The sequence below is a fragment of the Cynocephalus volans genome, chromosome 3 (genome assembly GCF_027409185.1).
Source record: "Cynocephalus volans isolate mCynVol1 chromosome 3, mCynVol1.pri, whole genome shotgun sequence".
NCBI lineage: Eukaryota > Metazoa > Chordata > Mammalia > Dermoptera > Cynocephalidae > Cynocephalus > Cynocephalus volans.
Window position 1 is genome coordinate 174,135,066 of NC_084462.1, and position 24,978 is coordinate 174,160,043.

The following is a 24,978-nucleotide window of genomic DNA, read 5'->3' on the forward strand; positions in this document are numbered from 1 at the left end:
TAAACCGTGGGAGAAGTAGCTGTCCTTCCCCTTCACACCTTGGCCAGGTATGAGGCTGAGTGCCGAGCCATCCCCAAATCCTGCTGCAGAACCCACACTTCCTAAGCCCCCCAGTGAGGATTGGAAAGAGCTGCCTCCCTGCCTCCTCCGCCACCTCTGCATGATAATGGGACCCTCCTGGGGGCAGGGAGGGAGATGCACACGACCCCCCAAACCCATAATTTCCCAGTACCTTCACCCTCCTGAGATCGGGGGCATGAAAGCTATCCTAGCTGAGTCTGTTTCCTCACCTGCACAAAGAACTAAATCATACTTTACTGACTGCAAAGAGAAGTAATTATACATGTACAATGCCTCGTACAGAGTAGACGCTTGTTAGGCTTTAGTTCTCTTCCTTTCCATGAACTTATTCCTCTCCCCAAAGGTTAATCCTGGGATAGGCTAACAAACATGAGGAACTGGACTGTGTCTTTCCATAAATTTAGAATTCACGCACTCTTTTTGCACAAGGCTGAGTACCCCGTTTGAGTCCCAGGCACTTGACCTCAAAGCACATGTAGTGGTAGAGCTAGACTAACCCTTTCAGGCTGGGCCAAGCGGTGTATTTAAAGCTCTTTATGCCTCCCCAAGCACCCGATTCACTGCCGAGCACTGGTCCTCCCTCAGATGCTCAGGATTAATATTTAGTCCCAGCTCAGGTGCCTGAACCAAGCTCAGATGGTCTCAGAGTGAAAGGGGCGTTTTGTTTGTCCCCAGGTCCTCCCACCACAGTCTGCCTTTGCTCTTTATGTGCCTCATTGAAAACCCAAGGTCTTCTCCAGTTAAAATGGGAATTATGGTTCCCAAGTCAGCAGAAAGACCAAACCTTTCCCAGAACCGCCAAATGGAAAATATGAAACCTGGGCCATAAAAACCAGGCCCAAGCACAGCGAACTGGAATATCGGAAGCAGCGTGCCATCGTGGAAAGAAGTTGGAGGTGGAGGACCTGGGAGAATTTCCACTCTGGCCTCTGCCCTTGGGGGGACTCTGGGTGAAGTTCCCTAACCGTCTGGTCTCAGCTTTCTCATCTGAATTATGGGATTAACACCCACCATACCAACTGCTGAGGCGCCGGCGAGCTGGAGCCTGCGCGGCCATTGTGTTCATTTGTTAGCGGTCTGTCAGGTGCTAAGTGGCCAGAATAATTTATCCCATTCAATCCTCACACAAATCTTCTGAAGCAAGTCCTGTTATCTCCATTGGAAGAAGTGAGGCTCAAAGAGAGTGAGCAACTTGACCAAGACCACGCAGCTAGAGAGAAAGCGTGGGGATCACGGGCAGGTTTCTTCACCCCAAAACCTGTGCTCCTGGCCACAGAGCTTTAGAGGTTCCCACTGGAATGCAAGGGTCAGAACTGGAGTAACCTTTTGTGTGTTCAGGTAGGAAAGCTGAGGCTCAGAGAGACTGTGACTTGCCCAGAACCATAACTGTATGTTTGTGACCAATTCAAAGTTGCAGCTCCAGTGTAGTCATAGGTGACATCCAGGGTCTCATGTAAAACTTTCCCCTTTGCAAGAGAAACCTTGTGCCCAAGGTACAAGGTACATAGCAACCCCTGTCTATCAGGAGCAGTGTTCCCAAATGTGCCAGTGGTGGAACCTGCCCCCTCCCACACACCACCTTGGAGAACAGAGAATCGCCCAGTGGGAAAATTATTGTCTTTGCAATTCTTCAGCGTTGTTGATCATGTTGGAGGGGAAGAAAGACTCAGCTGGGTGCTGATGTTTTTAACACCTCTCTAACACCTATTCATCCCTGTTTCCAACGGAGAGATAGCCTATCTCAGGGTCACCTCCTCCAGCAGACAAAAGACCAGAGTACACAGCTAGAATAATATGGCTTGCTTTCTGTTTTGTTTCTTTTTAAGATTACTTTCTGCTTATGGCAAGGGGTATGGTTTCCTGTTCGTATGTATGGTTTGTCTTTAAGGAAATTTATTAAAGTGAAAAGAGGATCAAGTTAAGAGAAGTTATTAGTAACTGTGGACTTAAATTTTAGGGTTTTTTAAAAATTTAAATGCTATTTCAAATTTTTAAACAGTAGTTGGGGTGCTTTGCAGCTCGGGCGCATGCCTGAGCATGACTCCCGCAGCGTCTGGGTGGGCAAGTCCTGTTCAATCCCCCAGCTCAGCCTCAGACTGCACTTGAGCCAGACTAGAGTAATGTACAAGGCTTTGTCCTGCTCTGTTCCTGCTGTGGCCATGCCATATGCTGTATTGCACTGAGCCTGATGACCAGTGGCCCTTGGTTTACCCAAGTCCCAGCGCATACGCAATCATAACAGGGATCCAGTGTCTGCCGACTCTGAGGCTGTGCAGAGAGGGGACCTGCACGCTCCACTGAGGCCCTGAGGGTGGGTTCCGGTTGCTGACTTCTCCATCTGTCAAGGAGAACATTGCCCCTCTGTGGTGTGGTGGCTGTACCGACATCCTCCTGCATGTGAAAAGCGCACACACTCTGCACAACTCACCTTCTGGGTCTGGTCTGCTCTCTCCTCAAGCTGAGCCTGTCATTTCTGTCATTTAATAAGCAGTTATAGAGCGATTCTTATGTATCCAGAGCTCTTTACATGTATTAACTCGCTTAGTCCTCATCACAACCCTATGGGGAGGTACTGTTGGTCTACCCATTTTACAGATGGGGAAACTGAGGAAGAGTGATTTAGGTCAGACCACTAGGAAGGAGTGAATCCAGATCTGGTGTTTGTCCTTATGGTGGTGAAGACTAGAGAGGCACAGGCTGGCCTTGCAGTTGACTGAGGGCCCAGTGTCCCCACACCATAACCCTGGGGATGGCATCAGAGTGATTCCCACTCCAGAGAATCCTCCTCTGTTGACAGGATAATGACATCTGCCCAGCAGGGTAAGGGGCAGGACTGCACGAGAGTGCGTGTGCATTGTGTGCTCTTACCAAGACCCGTCTGTTCTTCCCTCCCTGCCCACTCGCCACGCTCCTGAGGGCATCTCCCTCATGTCCATCTCACCTGCTCACCCAAAGCACACCTGAAAAAGAAACAGGGCTGGGATGGGAGCAGAGCTCCTGACTCCTTGGCCTGGCTCCCTCACTACCTGCTGTGTGACCTTAGTCTCATGCCTACCCTCTCTGGGCTTCCATGTCTTCATCTGTAAACAGGTGGATGTTGTCCCAGAGGAGGGGTCAGAAAACCACAGCCCGTGGGCTGAATCAGGACACTGCTTGTTTTTGTAATTAAAGTCTTGTTGGAACAGAGCCACACTCTCTTTTACAGATTGTTTGTGGCAGCTTTAGCATTACAACAACACAGTTGCGTCTTTGTGACAGACATCTAAAATATTTACTATTTGGCCCTTTAAAATTTTCCGATCCCCATTCTAGAAGATCTGGGCAACTTCGTTTTGTTCACTGAGATTCTCTTAGAGCCTAGAGTAGTGCCTGGCCCAGCAGACTTTCAATAGATACTTGTCAAATGAATGACTAAATCTCTAAGGTCCCTGCCAGCTTTGATTGTCTAAGGTCATGATCATGATTTGTGGATCAGGGTCACCTCCAAAGCCTGTGACCTATGTGTTTCCTCCTGCTGTCACTGGGCAGACTGCTAAGGACTATGATTGTCGTGAAGATAACTGCTTAGATCTCTCTTCAGGAAGGAATCTGCTGTGCAGCTACAAAGAGAGCAGAGAGCTGACAGCCTCAAGCTGGTGGGTCCTTCTGGGTCCGCCTCATCTTTCGAGCCAAGGCCATGCATTTCCAGCATAGGGCCTGGCCAATTGTGCCAGGAGGGGACTCCTGTAGCTCCCCACTGGCTGGCCAGGACTCTGTCAGATAACCACAGGGGTCTGAGTCTCTCCCTGCCAATCCTGCCTCCTCTCCCTTTGTCTTCCACAGATGTCACCTACAATAAACCTCTGGCACTTTTATCTCTGGCACAACTGCTTTCTGCAGGACCTGAATCACAAGGACCAACTCCTCAGCAAGCATTTATCAAGCACCCACTGTTTAAGGAGCACTGAACTGGGAGCTGCAGGGTGAGACCTATTCATCTGAAGAACAGGGCCAGTATGCAGCCCCGAGGAGCTCTTCGGGAAGAAAGTACAATCAGCTTACATGTCCACACTCCAAGGGCAAGTCCCTGTGGGCTCCAATATCCAGAGACTGGTGGAACTTTCCAGCGGAACTTGGTGGGCATGTGGTAGCACCCATGCCATTTGTAGAGGAGGAAACTGGTCTCACAGAGGAGAAGGTGTTGGGGACCGAGGGGGCCAATGACTCCCACCCTCCTGAGTTTGGGAGCCACAAGAAGTGGGCACAGAAATAGTGCAAGTGCAGATTGCAGCATCAGCTTTATTGGAACCGCCGATTAGAGAGCAAGGTTCAGATCTAAGGCCAAGTGCGAATCTGTAAGACTTCCCATGCAGAGTCAAATTCAACCATGCAGCTCAGGCCTCCTTCCCACCCCGAGAGCAGGGGCTGAGTTGCGCCCCCTCAGTTTCCCATCCCAAAGTCACCATCAGCGAAGTCACTCCTCTCCCAGACAAAAGGCTGAGTCGGGCTTGCAAGAGGCCAGGCATGTTTACCTCTCAGTTTTTTACCCTACAGAGGGGACAGCAAACAGTCTTCTCTCTTTGGACTCTCAGGAGTGCAAATTAACAGTAGAGACATCTCAGATCACACACGGAGGCTGTTAGTGGCAGAGTTGGAACCAGAAGGAAAGAGAAACTGACATTATTGAGCAGGACATATTGAGAGGCCTGGCAGGAAAGAGACAGCACCCCCACAGCTGGAATCTGGGAAGAGTGTAACAAGGGACCAGTCGCAGAGCGTGGGCCAGGTGAGGGCTGTTGAGGTCAGAGTCCAGCAGAAAGGACGGCATCACCACCCCCAGGCTGCAGGAGGAAACCGTTCCTGGAGCCCAGGGAGAGTTAGAGCTCGGCGGAGGGGCTGCCCGAGGGAGCTGAAGTTCTAGAGGGACTTGGACACGGCCTGAGCGCCAGCACTGCAGCGGGGAAGGAGTGGGGAAGAAACGCCCAGGCCCTCTCTCGGCCACCGCTGAGCTCCTACCAGGGCCTCCCATTGGCTGTAGCGCAGAGCAGGGGATCCCGGATAATGACAATGTCCACAGGGCCACCTTCCCAGGCACAGCAGCGAGACATGGATCTGATGGGTAGGGAGTGTGGGAGGGAGGGAGGGGAGCAAAACACAGGAACAAGACACACTCGCTGGTTGAGCCATGTGCTTTATGCACAGCATTTCATTGAGTCCTCCAGGACGCTTTTACAGATGAGGAAGGTGAGGATCAGAGAGGTTAGGAAACTTGGTCAAAGGAACACAGCAAAGTCTCTGGGCCGATACTGGACCCTCTGTCTTTGGAGCTTTTCCACTGCCTCACAGGTCCACACCCTCACAGCAGACCAGGCAAGGGGTCGCCAGGCTTCCCGGGCTCTGGTTGGGTCACTGCCAGGCAGGGGAAGGCTTGACTGAAACGTGCCAAAGTTTTATACATTCATCCTGCTTTCGTTCCAAGTGCCATTTTATTTGCCAGTTCTGTAGCAAAGTGCAAGTCTCTGCTAATCAAGCCCCAAAGGCCATGGACTCTGCAAGCTTTAGGCTTCATTACCCCAATGCACCCCTCATTACGTTTCTCTAGACATTTGGAGGCATCTGTTCAGCATTTGGCTGTGAAACACTCAGACCCTTCCCTTCCGATGAACGTCTCAGCAGACAACTGGGAAAACAGGAGAACAGGCAGGTGCGAGAGGGGCCTCCCCTGTCGTTCACGGAGCAGACAGAAGATCCTCTGGAGTCGGGGGTGCAGTGAAGAGCAGATGGGAGAGACCCTGCCCTCAGGTTCCAAATAGTGGGTGCTTCATAAATCGTTCCTAAATGCATGAGTACCTACTGTATGCCGGTAAGTACCATATGCTGTTCTGGGGAAAGTACCCAGCACAGAGCCAGACATCCAGGTCCAGCCTAGCGGATTAGTTAATATGCCTCTGGGCCACAGAGCCCGTGTTTGAATCCCAGCTTGCCTGCTCATTGGCTGTGATCACAGACAAGCACTGGCCTTTTTGTGCTCAGTTTCCAAATCTGTAACACAAGAATTATAAACAAGGACCAAAATGCTAGTACGTACCTTACAGGATTGGCGAAAAAATATTAGATGGTGTAAAAGTTGGAAAATAGTTAACCCTGTAACTGGTGCATAAAAAGCATGTGATAAATGACAACTGTGGTTATTTTAATTATCTCTGTGACCCCGGGCAGGTTACTTAACCTCACTGTGCCTCAGTTTTCGCATCTATAATTGGAGATAAAACAGCACCAGCCTCATAGGGTTGCTGTGCAGATTGCAGAAGATGACAGACGTGAAGTGCGTAGCACAGGCTGCCTGGCAGGCAGTATGAATTCCCTAAATTCCCTCTCTTGTCAACAACCATCGCCATCATCCACAGCCCTCATCTCTCTTTCCCTGCCCAACGCTTACTCATCCTGCATGGGTCCCTTCCTCCAGGAAGTCCTCCATGACCTTGCTCTGGCACCTTAAAGCAGCTGCCCAACTTTAACCCTCCCTCTTTTATTGTATTAAAATGGCCACCTCCCAGGCTAGTCACCCCACCTGCCTCTTGCTCCCTGGGGCCGTGGTCTGGTTCCTTGCCTTTCTACCCTCCTAGTACCTACACCAGGGCATACCCCAGAATAAGCTTTCTTTCCATCAGTGTCAGTAGAATGAGTTGAATTGAACTACACTTAATAAATGTAAGTTGAGACAATCTAAATATAGGTAGTGAAGGAAACAAAAGAGAAATACTGTACAAGAAAGATATAATCCCTGGCTTCCAGGAGGTGAGATTCTGTGGGGAGACAGGCATGCCAAAATTTGTTGACATAGGTAGGTATGAGACCAATATTATTCTTCCCATTTTTCAGATTATAAAACTGAGGATCAGAGAGGTTAAGTCAGTTGCTCCAAATCACCGAGCAAAGAAGTGTCGGGCCTAATCCAGAACACAGGCCTGTGATTGCTTTCCCACTTCTAATGCCCTGTTGGACCCCACCAAGCCTGGGAGGGACTTGCCATTTCTCTTTTCTGTTTTTACTCCATGGCTGCATCTTGAGCAGCCCCCGCTCTGATGCATTTTACCAGCATTTCCTTCTGCTCACATCCAAATTCCTGGGTCCAGCCAATCGCCAGGGCCCCTGCCCAGATCAAAATCGGAGGGGAAATTTCTGATGTCTTCCACATTCTACATCTAGAATCAAGGATTTCACTCAATTCTACATTGTGTTGGAAGCTGCCAAGTACACCCTGAACAAAGTAGAAACATATCTGCCCTCATGGGTGTGTGTGTGTGTGTGTGTGTGTGTGTGTACACGAGCAGTGAAAGAGGGAAATAAAAGAGGAATGGGTCTTGAAGAAGGTGGTTGGGGAAGGTCTCTGCAAAAAGGTGATACTGAAGCCGAGACCTTCTTCTCCAGACTTGACTTTAGACAGCCCCACGCCACACCTCTGTCTGCGTGGGATAAAACACCTTCTTAGCTCTTGCTGCTGCTGCAGTGGTCTTGTTCCTGTGTCTGTCCTGTTGTCTATAGATGCGTGTTTGCAGATGGACTGACTGATGGACTCTGAACAGCACTGTGGCCTCATTATCTGACCTCCACTCCAAGGGAAGGATCACATGAACTGCGGTCATGCTGTGACTTCCAGCTTGTCCCTAGCCAGGGTCACCAAACTGAGAGAGGAAATGAAAGTCAAGGGAGCCACTTGGGAGCACACAGGTTGGGAGTCAGATGCCACAATATGTCATTTAACTCATCTATGCCTCGGTTTCCTAATTGGAAATGGGGATCGACCTCTTTGGGTGTTTGTAGGGATTAAAATGTAGGCTATTATCAGGCTATTATTAGGAAAATCACATCAAACTCAAGGATTCCAGGAATCCTGGTCTTGGAAGATAAGCAAACATTTGCTCACATAGACAGTAATGAATTTGAAATTAACATTTATTCCTGTAGTCGTTGGGCTTTCTTCTGAGCACCAACCTGCTGACTGCTCTTTACTTCTGCTTTGGATAACCCCAGTCCAGGGTCCCACTGTCCCCACCAAAAAGTTGTGTGACCTTGGGCAAAGTACGTCACCTCTGTGAGCCTCTGTTTCCACATCTATAAAATAGGAATGAGAGAATTAAATGAGACAACGTCTAAATGCCTGGTGGGGAAGGTGGTACACAGTAGGTCTAGATAAATGATAGTTTCCCCTTCCTGGAATGGCTTTATTTCTGCCACCCAAAGGTCCCATGGTGCTTTCTTGTGGGTGGGGACAATAGGAGGGGAATTTGGGAGAAACCCCATCTCATTCATTCATCCATTAAATAAAGTTCATACTATGTGCCACGTGGGAAGGAGAAGCCCATGGAGATCCTCATCGCTGACTCTGGCCCTGTGGCCAGGGCTAAAACAACTACCGTCCCTGCCTCCGGGGGCTTCTGTCTGAGGGTGTCAGGCCCGAGCAGCAACGGTGATAATGTGCAGGCAGTGCTAAGACAGTGTCCCCTAGGCTGGGGGAGCCCTCAGAGGAGGTGACTTTCTTCTGGGTCTTGAAGGCTCAGTAGGAGCTTTCAGAGCCTATGAGAGCATTCTAGAGAGGGCACAGCATTGCAAAGACTTGAAGAATGCAGATAGGGGTCCATTGTAACTCCGTAAGCAGGAGAGCAGGATGGAAGCGACCCATCACGCGGGGCCTTAAGTGCTGGGCTAACATGGAAGACAGTGTTAGAGAGTGAGGGGGAAGGTGGAGTTCAAGGACGGGAGTGTTAGAGTGGGGGGATCAAGGACGGGAGTGTTAGAGGCGGGGGTGGATCGAGAACGCGAATGTCAGAGAGGGAGGTGGATTAAGGACAGGAATGCTAGAGATTGCCAGGGGGGGGATCCAGGCTGGACAAATGGGATACTGCCAGACTCTGAAGGGTGCTGGATGCCCGTCTAAAACCCATCACAGTATCACACTAAGGCATCTCACTCTCCAGATATCCCAATGACTGCTTGGGGACCTAGAAGCCAATTTGCCAGGGCTATGGTGAAAAAAATAATTATGCATTAACGGCAAGCTCTGTGCTCATCAGAGTCCTATTTCCATTGGTTTTAGGTTTTCAGGTCTATAAATCCTCAATGTGCCTTGCATTTCATTTTTCCACCCTTTAAGGACATCTGTTTGACATTTGCCTCGTGCGATTGGGAAGGGAGTCGGTGCTGGGTAAGTTCCTTTTGAATGTCTTTGCCTTGAAGTAAGAGGTCACGAATGTGTCCAAGAGCATCTGCAGCAGTCTGTTCCCTTCCCCAGCCCCCTCAGGCCAGTGCCGACCTTTCCATCCTCAGGTGCTTTATGGAGATGGCTCGATTTCCAAGTCAGTGTATTAAAAACGAGATTTTTAGGTCAATACAGGGCAACTTCACATGTTTTCAATTTACGGTTTCCAGTCCAGCATGTTGTAATATAGATTTTATATACATGTATAGTCAGGGTTTTTCTTTCCTTTTCTTTTTTTCCTGCCATTGGGATTGACTTTGCCTATATATTTCCATTTTAATTTGGCCAAATAGTGCTAAGCTGAACCTGAGGGCTTTCGGTAGGAGACAGATGCTCACGTAAATTTCAAAGTTGCTAGTTGGCAGTGGTGGTACCCAGAGGCCCCGTAAACAGATGGTCATTTACTGAGCACCTACTTTGCGTGGCTGCTCTACTCCATGCTTTTTCTACACCCTCTCACTTTTGTTTTCCAAACTGAAACGCCTTTTGTTCTGATTATAAAGTTAATGCCAGCTACATTTTTAAAAAAATCAAACAGTATAAAATGAATTCAGTAGATCACAAACATTGACCATATGCTTATCCCAAAGGGATCAAAAAACACTGTTAACAATTTGACCTGTACTTCCAGATGTATCTGTGTATATCAATAAATATACAAATACCTGTATGTTATAAAAATTCTACAAAAATTGAATAATACCCTCCACAGTGTTCCAAAATCTGTTGCGAGTGTGTGCTTTTTCTTTTCTTTTCTTTTCTTTTCTTAACTTAGATTTCACTCCAAGTCACTGAATGTAGATCTACCTGACTCTCTCTCATGGGTGCGGCATATTTTATTGAGTGGATGGGGGCACCTTCTTAGCTGAACCTGCCATCAATCAACTGCCGGATATTTGCCATTTTTTGCTGTTATAAACAGGGTGGTCCTGAACCTCCTCATTCATACATCTTTGCCTCTTGCTCAAATTACTCCCCAGGATCAGTTCCACCTAGTGGTATTGCTGAGTCAAAAGGTATAATAAATATTGTCGTTGATTCAAATCACCAAGTTGATACAGTGGAACCAATTTCCACACCCACTAACTGAGAAGTAGAGGAAATCTCCCCCATCTCCTTGCCTCAATCACCTCATTTAAACCTTACAAAACGCTGCAACAAAAAGCCTCATTTTCTCCAATGCCCCTGGAAAACTAAGGCAGCAAGATGCTCAATTCTCATGGTCGAACATTCTGCCATCCACCACCCACTGGGGTAGTATGACTGCAGGAGAAAGTATCCAAGCACAAGATGAAAGGTGCTCTGGGCTCGGCCGTCCTCAGAAACCCTGCAGCAGTATGTGCTGCCCAGGAAGGTGAGGCAAAGCGTGGGCCCCCACGGGGCACCAGTGCCCGGACAAGAGAGGGCGTCCCCCCGGCAGGAGGAGGCAGCTGCGCCCCAGGAGCGGGGTGGAAGTCCCCCTCTGCGGCCAACAACTGCCGGCGGTGGCCCAGCCAGCACTTGCCCCCTCCTTGGACTTGGCTTCCCCATCTGTCAGAGAGAGGGAAGGGTTATCTGCCCTGCTGCCCCTTGGGCCTGTGCTGAGGTTTAATCCCGCCAAGGATGTGGAAGGAGACATTTCTGGTGGTTATTCTCCCAGGACAAGAATTCTGGGCCTAAAGATTTCCCCGCCCCCTGCCTGGCAGTCCCCTGTCCCCTCCCCATCACCCTAATTTGAGAGACTGATCATTTCCCCTGATCTGCTGCTCAGCCTGCCTGCTCCCCACCTTCTCTGCTCTTATTAAAGCTCTTGAGTCCTTTTTATTGAGTTATAAAACCAGAATTGTTTTTGGATGGGGTTGGTAAAAGGGCCTGGAAACTTGGTAATCTGAACTTCTCAGGTTTGTAGAGAGATCTCGTTGCTCGGAGAGATAATGAGGGCTGCGTTTGCAAGTATTAAATTATTTTCATTTTTTAGATCGCGCCAGAGGCAGTTGGGCTCTAGGCTGAGCTCTGCTTCCTCTGCTGCAATGAGAAGCTGGATGGGGCTGCTGGTTCAGCCAGCTAGAGGGGGACTGGAGAGGCTGGGGCCGCACCCTGCAGAGTGACAGTGCCAGGTCCCCACCCCCAGGAGGGAATGCAAAGGGCGTCTGTCCAAATCACCTTTTCAAAAAAGGGGTGGGGTCAGTGCTGTGGACCAAAGGAAACTTCCTCCACTATCCAAGGCCACCTGGGACAGAGGCAGGTGGCCCCAAGTCCACTAATTCTGCCACCATTCACTGTGTGACTTTGGGCAAGTTACATGCACACTCAGGAGAACTCTGAGACTCACCCTCCTTCCTTGAGGCTGGATTTCTCTCCCTGTAGAACAGCTGGGCCCACTATCTGCCTGGGTCCAGATTCCTGCAGCCATAATCCCAATCATCATAAAGGAACTCATGGTAGCTGCATAAATACCGATACCATCTGCTACTTCAGGAACACCTCCAAGGCATCGGCTAGTATCCAGCACCTTCTGCATGCTCTCTCTAATGCTCACGGTAATAATAATTCAAAATAATAACGATAACAAGTGCTAATGTGTACTGAGTGCTCACACAGCCTCCAAGGTTGTCGCAATGGCCAAGTGGGTAAAGATACGAAAAGCACATAGAATAGTGTCTGGTTGCGCCACTTCCCTACAGAACCAAAGGCCACGGACTTGAGTGGCGGAAGTGGGATTCGAACCTGCACTGCCTGCCTCTCTCTGCATCCACCCAACTGGGGACGATGAGGGACTCAATGAGGTTAAGAAAATTGTACCAGGTCCCTCAGAGAGTGAGGGATGGAGCTGGGACTTGATCCCCAAACCATGTCCCACTACCACATAGCACTGTTCGTGGAGGGGTAGGGGGCATAGGGAGGGGGCTGCTGTGTTATGAATAGTTCCAGAAGGGAGGCCCAGGAGAGGTCCAACAGGCCAAAGAAAGGAGAGGGCTCCAAGTCACCCCAACTGCCCCAATCCAGTGCTCCCAGGCCTGTCTGCATGTGTGCACCGAGAAGGGCAGCACCATTCTTCTTAGGCAAAGTGCAAACTGTGGCTAGTTTTAATGTTTCATAAGTCCCTGTCCCTCCCAGCCTCCAGACGCCAACTCAAGAGTACACACTGCGCCAAGACCATTTAGCTTTGCGACGGGCAGATCCCCCTCTCCCTGGAAAAGCCGGCGTCGGCCAGTGACTGCATTCTATTTCCCATCTCTGGCATGACGGGCCCAGAAACTAAACAGCATGCACGGGGCAGGACTATTTCTAGACAGCAGCTCCGTTATAAAATAAAGCGCCTCTCTCGGAGCTGGGCTCTGGATCCCGTCAAAACGACGTGTGTCTTTCCTTTCCTTCCTCGAGAAGGTGAAATACAAGCCTGTAATAACACTGTATCCCTGTTCTCCCCTGGACAAGAGTCAAAACTTGAATCTGATAAATCTGAAATCAACATTCATTTTCTAATTGGACTTCACGGGGCTGGACATGGTGCCAGAGCCGGTGGCATTTCACGTCGTATGTTATTGTTGGTGCCGACAGAAGAAATGAATCTTTCAGGAGATTCAAGAAGAAATTAATATTTCCGTGATTCCAGGGAACTAAATACCCACCTATTTTACTTATTATAAAGGGGGCCTATGTCTGGCCCTCAAATATTTGCAGTGATCACAGAGGCAGACCGTGAGGTCCCCCTCACCCCCGTACACTTGTTTGCAGACCAAGGACCCTCTCTCCTTGTTCTCAACATGAAAAATTCTGCTCACCTTCCAAGAGCCAGTTCAGAAGTGCCCACCTCTGAGATTCCTCCCCTACTCCCCTAGTCGTCAGGCACCGCTTCTCGGTGATCAGTGATCCAGGGTCTGATGCGTCCTGGCACCTTCCTAGCCCATTCATTGACCTCGCCTGGTCCTTTGCCACTCCCAAAGCAACCCGAGGGCAGAAAGAACACCCTAGTCTTCTTTTCTCACAGTTCCCAGAGCAAGCATGGTGCCCAGCACCCAGGAGGTGCCCCTTGAATGCTTGTCGACCTAATATATAATTATTGCTTTTATTATTAGTGTAAGCAGTGATGCTCAACCAGCAGATTTTGCACCTCTCTTCCTGGGGACACCTGCCCGTGTCTAGAGACATTTTTGATAGTCACAATTAGGGAGGAGAATGCTAATTGCTCCTAGTGGGTAGAGACAGGGTAGCAATATGACTTCTGTAGCTCCCTATGCACTTTTGCCTTTGGAGCCTTTTCCTCCATAAAAAATTTTTTTTTAAATTGCATTTTAAAACTGAAGCCTGCCCAGTTAGCTCAGTTGGTTAGAGTGTGGTGCTAAAACACCAAGTCAAGGGTTCAGATCCCCGTACCAGCCAGCCATCAAAAACAAAAAACAAAAACCAAAAAATTTCCCAGTGGTATAAAGATGAATATCATTGAGGCTGGATTTATTATTAAATATTCCTTATCATTACATTCATTTTTTCTTCTGATTTAAAAATTAAATTAAAATATTTTTGTTGGGCCCTCAAAATATTTCTACTGCATGCTACCTCAAAGTATCATTTTTTCTGGGGTAAGCTGGCCTTGGGCAGAGGCCAGAGATGCTGCTAAACATTGTGCAATGCATAGGACAGCCCTACAACAAAGAAGGATCAGCCCCAAAATGCCAATATTGCCAAGGTTGAGAAACTTGCCATAAAGGAAAACTGCAGAATGTGAGAGCCTGGAAATTCAACATCTGAGCTCCCACAACTGAAAAACAACCCTGGAAAGACATGACTTTTGGTAATTAATTAGCAAGGCTTTAGGGTAGGAAAGAAGTCAATGAACAGAGCACACAGATTCATGAGAGCATGCATAAAAAACACATATTTTGCTCATAGTCAGCTATGCAGGCAACCGACAACACTTCATTATTCAGACAAACTGGGGAAATCCCGTGACGCCTCCTGCCTGTGGCCACTTCTCATTATCGTGAAACGACGCTCACTGCTCCACAAAGCAGCTCAGAGGCACTGATGTGGTGCCCTTCACCTGCCTTCTAAGGTGTTCATGGCAAACCTGCCCCTGAAGCAGTCTCGAGGAGGATTCTTCTGGAAGAGGCATCAGGTAACACAGAGTTTTGACTTGGGGTCTGTATTTGTGTTCTCCAGAGAAACAGAACCAACAGGATGTTGGGGGCTGGGGGCGTCTAAGAAATAGGCTAACAAGATTGTGGAGGTGAGTCCAAAATCCCTGACAGGGGAGGCTGGCAGGCTGGAGACCCAGGGAAGAGCTGATGCTGCAGCTCAGGTGCAAAGGCAGTCGCTGGCAGAATTCCTCATGCTCAGGGGAGGTCAGTCTTTTGTTCTACTCAGGCCTCCACCTGATTGGATGGGGCCCACCCACATTATCAAGGGTCATCTGCTTTACTTAAAGTCCACCAATGTTTTAATTAATATTTTATAATTATAGGGGTACCATGACCCAGCCAAGCTGACAACACGAAATTAGCCATCAAAAGATCTAAAGATTGTTTTTACTCTCAGGTGTCTCTCTCTCTCTCTCTCTCTCAAGACCAGTGAGCGACTATACTGGAAGGGAAAATCCACCAGGCTCACATCCAAAGGAGGCAGTGAGCATCCACAGAACATGCATTGTGCACCAGGCACCTGGCAAACATGATCTGATGTCACTCTCACTTGAGCCCCGGGAGGAGCAGGTCGATACCCTCATCTGACGCCGAGGATACTGAGCCTCAATGCAGGGGTGTGACTCACCCAGAATCCCACAGCTGGTCATTGACAGAGCCAGGACTCAAACTCAGGTGCCTACCAAACCCAAAGCTGTGCTCTATCGACTCCCCAGCAGCAGCTACCAGGAGACACGAGGGGAAAGGACAGAGGCAGCCAGATAGAGGGAAGAGCCCTGGGTCAGAGTATGGACAACCTGTGACCCCTGGGCGACAATGTTTACTGCTCAATCACTGTGAGCAATGCCTCCTTCCCCCTGACACTCTCACACCAGGTTCTCCCCTCACTCACTTGCACATATACACGTACCTTTGGAATATTTAGATAATGTATATAAGGTGCCTAATAGCACATGCATATTTAGTGCATATTGGAAAGGTGGTAGTCATTATTATAGTAATAACTAAGTAATGTGCATGTAGTAAAAGGATCATATGTCAAAGGGGAGAGGTGGGGCATTAAAAGGTAGGGGGAGGCAACTTACAATTAATGAAACTATGTTTTTTTCCTTTATTTTTTTGGTGGTTGGCTGGTATGGGGATCTGAATCTGTGACCTTGGTGTTATAAGGCCGTGCTTGACCAACTGAGCTAACTGGCCAGCACAATTAATAAAGCTATGGAGGTGAACCTGCTGCCCACGTGATACCACAAAGCTCAAAAATAAATGATCAACAGCTTCCTTCATTCAGAGAACATTCTGCACAACCCCAGGTGATCCTCCTAACTGCCTGATGAAGTGGACAGGGCAGGTGCTTTATGCTTGTCTGATAGGTGAGAAGTCTGTGGCTCAGAGAGGCTGGGTGTCTTGCCCAAGGGCACACAGCATTCTGCTTTAGGAATTGGAGCCATGCTTCCTGTAGCTGGGGAGGCCATTGCCTTTTCCACTGGGAGTAAATGGCCCAGGGAAGGAAGATTGTAGAGGGTCTTTAAAGAGTCTGGGAATCTGTTTTCTTCGTTCCTCACATCGAATTGGGATCCAAACTCCTCCTCTGCAGGGGGAGTCATAAGAATTAGCAACAACCTATGAGAAGGTCCCAGCCCAGTACCTGGCACAAAGTAGGTGATCGATGAGCAGGAGCTGCTATTATTATCCTTATTATGCTGGCTTCCTGGTTCAGTCTTTTGATGATGCTGCAGCACTCAAAATCCAGAGATCCTTGATGGAAAGACGGGATTGAAAGTATTGTGCCTGTCTTTCAGTTCTTTGTTCTACCCCATCGTTGCAAATGTCTCCCAGGCCAAAGATTTCCACGGCAGCTGCACAGCAATTCCCTATTTTTCACCCCGAATGTTCCTATTTATGGTTTGCAATTGTTGGCAGGCATGCAAGGTGAGGACTTCTCCTTTTCACCAAGAAGGCCCAGAGCCATGACATCATTCTGAAGTTCCTGGGCTTGTTCTTGACAATGTGTCTACCCTCCACGTGCAGACACGGGGCTGGGTTTTCTGCATGACACACAAGGCTGGGAACATTGAAGGTGACAGCCATGGTGTGGAAGGAGCTGCAGGAGGAAGACGAAAAGTCAAGAGCAGATGTCTGTGTGGATGGGGAGTCGGGCTGCAAATGACAAGCAGGCTGGGGAATCTGGCCCTTCCTCTTCGGCACAATGGCAGAAGATTTTGTTTTCTTTAAAAAAAACAAAAAAAAAAACCCGTGTTTTTTTGACTTTGGGGAAAAGCATCGGTTGAGTTCATCGTTCCACTCATTTCATGAATCACTCTCACCCTTGGTCCATTTAAGGCATCTCTTGATTCGTTTACTTATTTCTTTCCCTTTAACCTCATTCCCTACCTCATTCCCCTCTCCCATGGACAACCGTCCTCATGTGCATGTCCCGTGTCCCTCATATGCATCCTACTTGCATGCAGGTCTTTTTATTTACATGAGTGGTATTGGACTATAAGACTCTTATTTCTTACTTTCTTCACTCAGCACTAAGTTTGCAAAGATCTTTATGGATGCTGTTAACTACTGCATGGTACCCACGGTGTTTGTCCACCACCTTTTATGTACCTATTCCCCCAGGACGAACTCCTAGATTGCCTCCAAATGTCCCAACAACCCTGTGATAGATATCTCGTGTATGTCACCCTGTGGAGCGGTGTAAGAATTTCTCTGAGAAATCATATTCATGTGGGTCACAGGGTGCACGTGTACTTAATTATCCCAAGGCAGCCTGGGGACAGCAGCGGCAGTCTCAGCCTTCCCACCAGCCATGCACAAGGTTCTCCATATCCCATGTTCCTGCCGACACTTGGCACTAGCCTGCTTTCCCTTTTTCACTTTTTTGCCAGTCTGATAGGTATGAAGTGGTATCTCCTCATTTTAATTTGCATTTCTCTATGTACTGCTGTGTTTGAGCATCTCTTCATTTGCTTGGTAGTCTTTGGGGTTCCCTCTACTGTGAACTGCCTGTTCATATCCTTTACCCAATTTTCCCCATGCAGTTCCTCTCTTTTTCTTGTTGATTAGCAGAATTTCCATGGGTATTCTTGATATTAGTCCTTTGTCCATTTCTGACATTGTAAACACTGTCTCTGAGTTTATCTGTCTGTAACTTGCTCCAAAGTGTCCTTCACTGAGCAGAAATCTTCCATTGTATTATAATCAAATCCATCCTTTTTTTTTTTTTTTTTTTTTTTCACTTATGGCTTGTAGTTTTGAGACATACACACAGTAGTTTCCCACACAAAAAAGTCCTCCTATATTATCTTCTATTGATACCATAGTCTTTAAAATTTAAGTCCTACTTTATCTAGAACCCACTTTTGTAAGTAGCAGGAGGTAGAGAATCCGGGGTTTTATTTGCCTCTGTTTGGTTGGTCAGTTTTCCCAACTCCAGTCACTGAATTGTTCATTCTTTCCGCCAGATGTGTGGGGGCACCTTTATCGTACCCTGAGTCCCCATACGCACACACGGGTCATTCTCTAATCTCTCTGTTCTGTTCCCCTGGTGTCCAAATGAATGTTCTTATTTCATGCTGTTTTTATTACTATATCCTTGAGTAGGGAAAGTCTTGATTCTGCTTTTCTTTTTCAAAGTTGACTCAACTATTCATGAAACTTTATTCTCACAAAAATATTTTAGAACAAATTTATGAAGTTCCCAAAAATATCTAGCTGAAATTTTGATTGGGCCCACATTGAATCAATAGCTTAATCTGCGACAGTTGACCTCTTTATAAGTATGGCTGTTAAAGATTATGAATATCTCCCCACTTTTCATATTTTATGTTTTTGTCCTTTAATATCAAATGTTTAAACTTTCTCCATAGAGGTTGTATGTATTCTTTTGTTAATTCTTAGGTTTTACTGCTGTTGTGAACAGTATCGTGGTTTATATTATTTTCTTTATACATTATTATATATAATTTTTATATATTTTATATACATTATTACATTTTCTATCTGGTTATTAATCATGGAGAAAATGCTACTGATTATTTAAAGTTAATCTTTTATTTGGATTCCATGCTTGACTTACTCTTTAGTTTTGATTTGATTCTGTTGTTTCTTTATGAAAAGGATCATTTATTCTGAAAAAATATACTGCATTTTCTTTACACTTATTTTTCTTTTCCCTTTCTTTCTTTTGAAATTTTTGTCTGTCTGTTTATTTATGTGTTTTAAAAATAATATTGGCTAGCTGTCCCGTGGGGAAAAGGAGTCATGATACAGGCATGTGCTCTTCCTACTCTTCCTAATCACACAGAAAATTAGATTAAAGTTGCTCTGTTAAAAGTAAAGGTTGCTATAGACCTTAAACACATGACTTTTATGAATTTAAGGAAACTTTCATTTTATTGGCAAGTGGTTTAATTATAAGGAAGAATATGTTTTTCAGCATCTATTTAAATTTTTTCAAGTAAATTTGATTTTTTTTTTTCCAAATAAATTTTTTTATATAAAACCATCCTTGCTTTCCTGGAATAAACTCTACTTGATTATGATGTATTATTTGTTTTACAGGCTTTTGGATTCAGTTAGCTAGCAATTTATTTAGGATATTTTGCATTTACGTTCAGTAAGTAAAATGACCTGTAAGTTCTTTTCTTTTTTCTTTTTTGTCATTAATAAAGTTTATCATGAAAACAGGTTGGTGTGGGGACATAGGAATAGACAAGTACATTTAGGTTGGGTGGCTCTGATGAGCTTTTTCACATGGATGCCATGCTTGGTGAGGGCAGGGGTCAAGTCTGCCACGATTGGTGTGTACTTACAGTCCTTGCTCTTGCTCCGGGAGCTGTGGGAGGCTGCACCCTTCATTTTGCAGTGCTGCAGATTGGAAATGTCTGAGATGAATTTCTGGGCAGCTAGGGTGATAAGAAGAATTATGCATGGGTCTGAGGCCTCAAAGCCAGCACAGTCCAGGTAGTAACCAGTCACTTCATCAGGGATCATAGGGGTATAATCCTCTAGCCGCATCGAGAAGTGCACCAGAGGCGTGCTGGACATCATGGGCTTCATGTCTCCGCTGGCCATGCTCAGCAGTATGTAAAAACCCTGTTGGACACGGCCTCCTCCGGAGGTACTGTGCCACACTCAGAAACTGGAGCCTCGCCGATCCAGGCCCTCGCCCAGCCCACACGGCCACGGACCCTGTGCCCCCAGACATGGCTCCAGCCCCAGGCCCCCCTGCAGTCCCCACAGGGCTGGCCTGGTTCTCCATGGTGGTGCTGGTGGGCAGCACAGTGGGAGCCAAGACCGGAGCGCTGGGCCAGTGCCACCTCAGGGTCTGCCTATAATTTATTTTCTTGGATATTTTTTGTCTGGTTTTGCAACCAATATTATCCTGGCTTCATAAAATGAGCCAGGTAGTTTTCACTCTTATATTTTGTGCAATGTCTTTGAAGAGATCAGAACTAATCATTCTTTTCACAGTTTGTCAAAATTCGCCTGTAAAGACATCTGGGCCTGCAGCTTTTTGGGAGCAAAGTCTTTGATTAACATTTCAAAATTTTTAGTACTTTTTGGTCTATTCAAGTTTTCTTTTTTTTTTTCCTTGTGCCAAATATTGGCATTTTATGTTTTTTAAAGATATATACCCATTTCATCTATTTGTCAAATCTTTTCTTCTTTTATGTATCTCTATTGTGTCTGTTGCTATTTCTCCTTCATCCTTATATATTGTTTATTTGTACCTTTCTTTCCTCAGTCTTCTATTAGCCTTATCAATTTATTCAAAAGACCAACTTCTGGCCTCATTACTCTTCTCTATTGTTTTTATTGTTGTTGTTGCTCTAATTCATTGATTTCTGCCGTTATATTTGCTATTATTTTTTTTCCCCTCTTGTTTACTGTTTCTTGGTATCTTCTTTCTAATTTTTTTAATTTGAATACTGAGCATGTTTCTTTCACATTGAAATTCTAAATGCAAAAAGCCTAGTGTATGACGATGTAGATTTATATATATCTTATCCTGGATGCCTTGGCTGTGTGACCCGGGGTGAGTCATTTAACGTCTCTGAGTGTCTGAATTGCAAACTGTATACAGGGCCTGCTGACCCTCTCTCCTAGGACTCTCGTGAGGACCCTATGAGATAATGCGGGGAGGAACCTGGAGGATCCATGAGTTAGTCTCCTTCCTTTTCTTTCCATGAAGATAATTACAAAGCCTCTCATCACAGATTCATGAAAATGTCAAACCTTAAAGAAGTGGCTCCCAGCTAAGGCCCATTTTGCTCCACAGGGGACATTGAGCAATGTCTGGAGACACATTTGGTTGTTACAACTAGGGGCAGAGGAAACGTACCTGCTAACGTCCAGAGATGCTGAGGATTCCTGGGTAGAAGCCAGGTTTACTACTAAACATCCCGCAACTCACAGGAACAGCCGTACAACAAAGAATTATCTAGCTCAAAATGTCAATAGTGTTCAGGTTAAGAAACCCCACCTTAAAGAAACCTCCAGTGGCATCTGGTCCTGCCTCCCACCCCATATAAGGATCTTTCTACAACACGGCCTCTGCTTGGACACATCCAAGGACAGGAGGCTCGCTACCTAAAGAGATAGCTAACAGTAGTGGAAGGAACATAGGCTCTGGAGTCGTGCACTCTTGAACACTGGCCCACTCTTTACTCTGACTTATCATCTCTGATCCTCAACTTGCTCATCTGTAAAGTGGACAAAATATTTAGCTCTGAGGACTGTGTGAAATGTATCTCAGCACAATGCCTACAGTGCAGAAAGTGGTCAATAAATGTTGACTTTTGCAGTTAGCCTTTACTGCACCCAAATTTGCTTTCCAGTGACTTTAAAATTCTGCACTATGGCAATACAGCTTTTTCTATCTGAAGGCCTCTGAACTATTGGCAGAGAGCGATCGATAATGGTCATTCACTCTCTCTGGGTCTCAGCTTCCACATCAGTCAAACAGAGGGTGCCACTAGATCAAAGCTTACCGACTGCTTGCCCACAGCCAGTGTTAGTTCACAGACACGTTTGGCATTTGCCTGCACATTTTTCCTCTCAGAATTCAAATCTTTTTTTCATTTATAAAGATGGGAAGATTCCACCCAAAAGCCGGGAGTTCTAATATCTGTGAAGGAATATAAGATTGAGCAGTACCTCTTACCTTCACGGCCGCAGTCTGGCGGAGCTGGGCAGCATTGCCCCCATATGTGGGATGTGTGCTCCAGTGCACCACAGTCCCCACCACTCCCTGTTATCCTGCTTCACTCACTTATGTCACTTTTGCCTCCTGTAGACACTTGGCTGTACAATTCTTAAGCTATATGTGTCATCTCTCCTAGTCTATGAATCCTGGAAACCATGAGTTGCTACTCAAAGAGGAAATTTTCTTGATAAATTACAAGAGAAGAATCTAACTACTGGTGATCTGCTACAGGCTTTACTTAAAACAGGACTCTGATTCCATTTTTAAACAAGGGAAGGAAAGTCATTCTTAAAGAAATTTATAGGCAACTTGTTAATGTTAGTGGAAAAGGTGCTTTGATTTGCAAAGCCCATGTAGACAGTGGGCAGATACAGGGCTGAAGAAAGGGGGAGGAAGGTGGGACACGTTACAGGGACATGGTGGTTTAGAAGTGTTCCCAGGGCCCAAGGATGTTCATAGAAATATAAATCCATTCCAGCTGGGGGTCCCTGACTCTTTTCACCAGGCCCAAGTAGACTTTCAGAAAGTAGGTGGTTGGGGAGTGGGGGATGATGTGGGGGCGCCGTGCAGACACAGAAACTAAAATAAAGTCACAGCACGGCCCATTCTGGAGATGAAGTCATCCCCTTCCTAATTAATCTCTGCAGGACTTCACACATGCCAGACAAAATTCGCTCCCCAACATGTCTCTCCGTACAGACCATGCAATGTGGCAAAGAACCCACGATGTAGATAGAGCCAGCACTTAACCACTCATGCGACCTCAGTCAAGTGACCCAATGTAGCTGAGTCTCAGTTTGCTCATCAGAAAGATGGGTATAAAGATGACACCCACTTCCCAGTGTGGCTGCACGTGCATTTACGGGCATCTATTCCAATCCTTTCATTGTGTAAATGACAAAACTGAAGCTTGGGCCAAAGAACTGACTTGCAGCATGTCTCTGCTTTTGGAGGATCCTAACGCTGGGGGGATATAAACCCATTTATCAAATCCAAAGGAAAATGCATTAAAAACAGGTCTCCAGTACAAACTAGGGGGTACTATTTAACCAGTAAAAATGATAAACTCCCTAATACTTAGCGTGGCCTATTGCATTAAAACAGAGACACATGCCGGGGGCAGGCGATGGATCGGTTTCATCACTAAAGGTCAGAAACCACAGCACCCAGCAGTCTCTCAATACACGTTTGCTGAACCATTGAACTGAAAGCAATTTGGCAATTGTCCGAAGAGCTGATAAAAATGTGAATTCAGCCTCATCTCCTACTTTCATGGGCAAATATTGAGGGGGCCAAGTTGAGGTGACTGGTCCTCAGAGCACAGCCCCCCCAAATCCAGGAGCTGGAAAATGCTGAGATCATAATGAAGGGCTTCAAACTTCCACCAAACACCACTACCAGGGCCTGCTTGGTCTGCAAATGCTACACACGTTGTTGGTCACCAAAACACTTCTAGGACAAAGGAATGTTTCTGAATTCAGAACTATCTTATCTCCAACTTGTTCTCTATCAACAACAGTGCAGGAAGAAATGGGGGAAGCTGAACTCCTGCAGGGGCACGCTTTGAGTTGCCCTGATGAGATCCTCGTTGTGACTCAGAGCTCCCCGATGTGACAAGGCCATGCCACAAGCTCTAAGGGTTGTTGCTGGAGTTGGCCATTCACCTGCAAGGTTACCCAAGGACAAGCAAGGTGGGGCTACCCTTCCTGAAGCGATCCTCCAGGCTGGTTTCAAATATGCATCACCCCACCTCACTGCATGTTCTGGAAACTCGAGTGGACTCTCAGAGTGTGGCATCAGGGAGACACATTTGCCAACTCTTTTCTCAAACTTGGCTGATGAGGCCGGCATCTTTTCCACGGGCTGGCTTCTGGAAGTGACTGCCTTTCCTTACTGCACATTCACCCACATTGTAATGACCTGTCACCCCCATGGGTCTGGAAGTGGGGTCTACGTGGATGCTCTCTGGGGCAGCCATGCAAGGCTGGGTGTGGGAAGAGGATGCGACAGGCCACTGCCTAGACCCAGCTGGCCTTGTTTCTCCCTGTTTCTTCCCTCTGAATCCCCTTGGGGCTCTGAGGGGAGACATGTGGGGCTCTGACAGGTCCTGGAGCAAGTGGCTGGATCCATATTTAGCCCCATGGAGCTGGCAGGGCCTGGAACCCTGGCTGATCAGGCCCAGGAGGTTTCATTTTTAAATAAATGCATTTAAGTTTTCAAAAATGAAGTGATTTAAAGAAATAGCAAATAAACCATCACACAGGTGTTAGGCTGATGTGAGGTTTACGGTTAGTTGACATTTTGGCCACACTGCCTTAGACCAGGCCTCTGAGCTTTTCAAATTAATCGTTCCTTCATGGCCTGGGTTCAGGATGCTGTTCGGGGTTCCTTCCAAGCCACCAGCTTCTCTGGGGACTGGAATTCCTATGTCCTATTGGAGCTGCCTGACTTAGAGTCTATTGCTTAAGCTAATCTATCCCACTTTAAATTCGACAGCACTATAGAAACTCAATGACAAAAAGAGAGAGCTGCATGGCCGCAGGAAAATACCATTGGAAGTCAGAAAGCAGCCAAACCCTTGGTAAGCGGATTAACTCAGCCGCTGGAAGGGAAACCTTTCTGAAGATGGCATCCAAGTAAGGAGGCCGGCCAGTGGCTGTCAGGTGGGCTCCTTAATGCAAACGGAGTGTGAGTTTGGAGCTCTGATGTAGATCCAGAGGGGCCTTAGATGGAATGCTCAGCGGTGATTGCTTCAGCCTGCAGACACCAACGTGCAGCAAATTCGAAGTTATGGGGAAGGGAAAAAAGCAGCAAGAATAAAAGCAAATACCTGGGAGAGGATTTTCCTCAGATTCATTTCCTTGCATTCCAAACCCGTTATCCGTAGCGTGTTAAGGAGCACTTTCTTCAGGAAGAACCACCTTAAACTCTGCAGACAAGTTAGAAAGAGTTTCATAGGTAGAGAAATTCACAGGACATTCATTAGGATCAGTGGAAACTGCAAAGTTAAGTCCCCAGATCAAATACTAGAGTTGGAATTCTGACTGATGGATATCAGTACCCTTTCAGTGAATGTGTGTCTATTTTTTAATAAATAGTTTGGCTGCTATCCTTCAAATACCCACAGATACCTGAGAGAGATAATCTAAGGCGAAGACTATGAATCCATTCCTCTGGTTCCCTTAGCACTCCATCTGTGTCAGGTTAGAACACAAAACAGCTGATTCTTCGACCACAGGAACTTAACTTCTTACAGAAATGCCTCTATTAAATGCCACTGAAATAATAACAGTCTTTGCTTTTATATTGGAATGTTATGA

The 24,978-nt window shown here is 46.7% G+C and overlaps 1 pseudogene; it reads right to left on the bottom strand.

Moving 5' to 3' along the window:
* Positions 1 to 5,072: 5,072 nt before the first annotated feature.
* On the bottom strand, positions 5,073 to 23,509 carry LOC134372803 (transcription initiation factor TFIID subunit 10-like; annotated as a pseudogene).
* Positions 23,510 to 24,978: the final 1,469 nt, after the last annotated feature.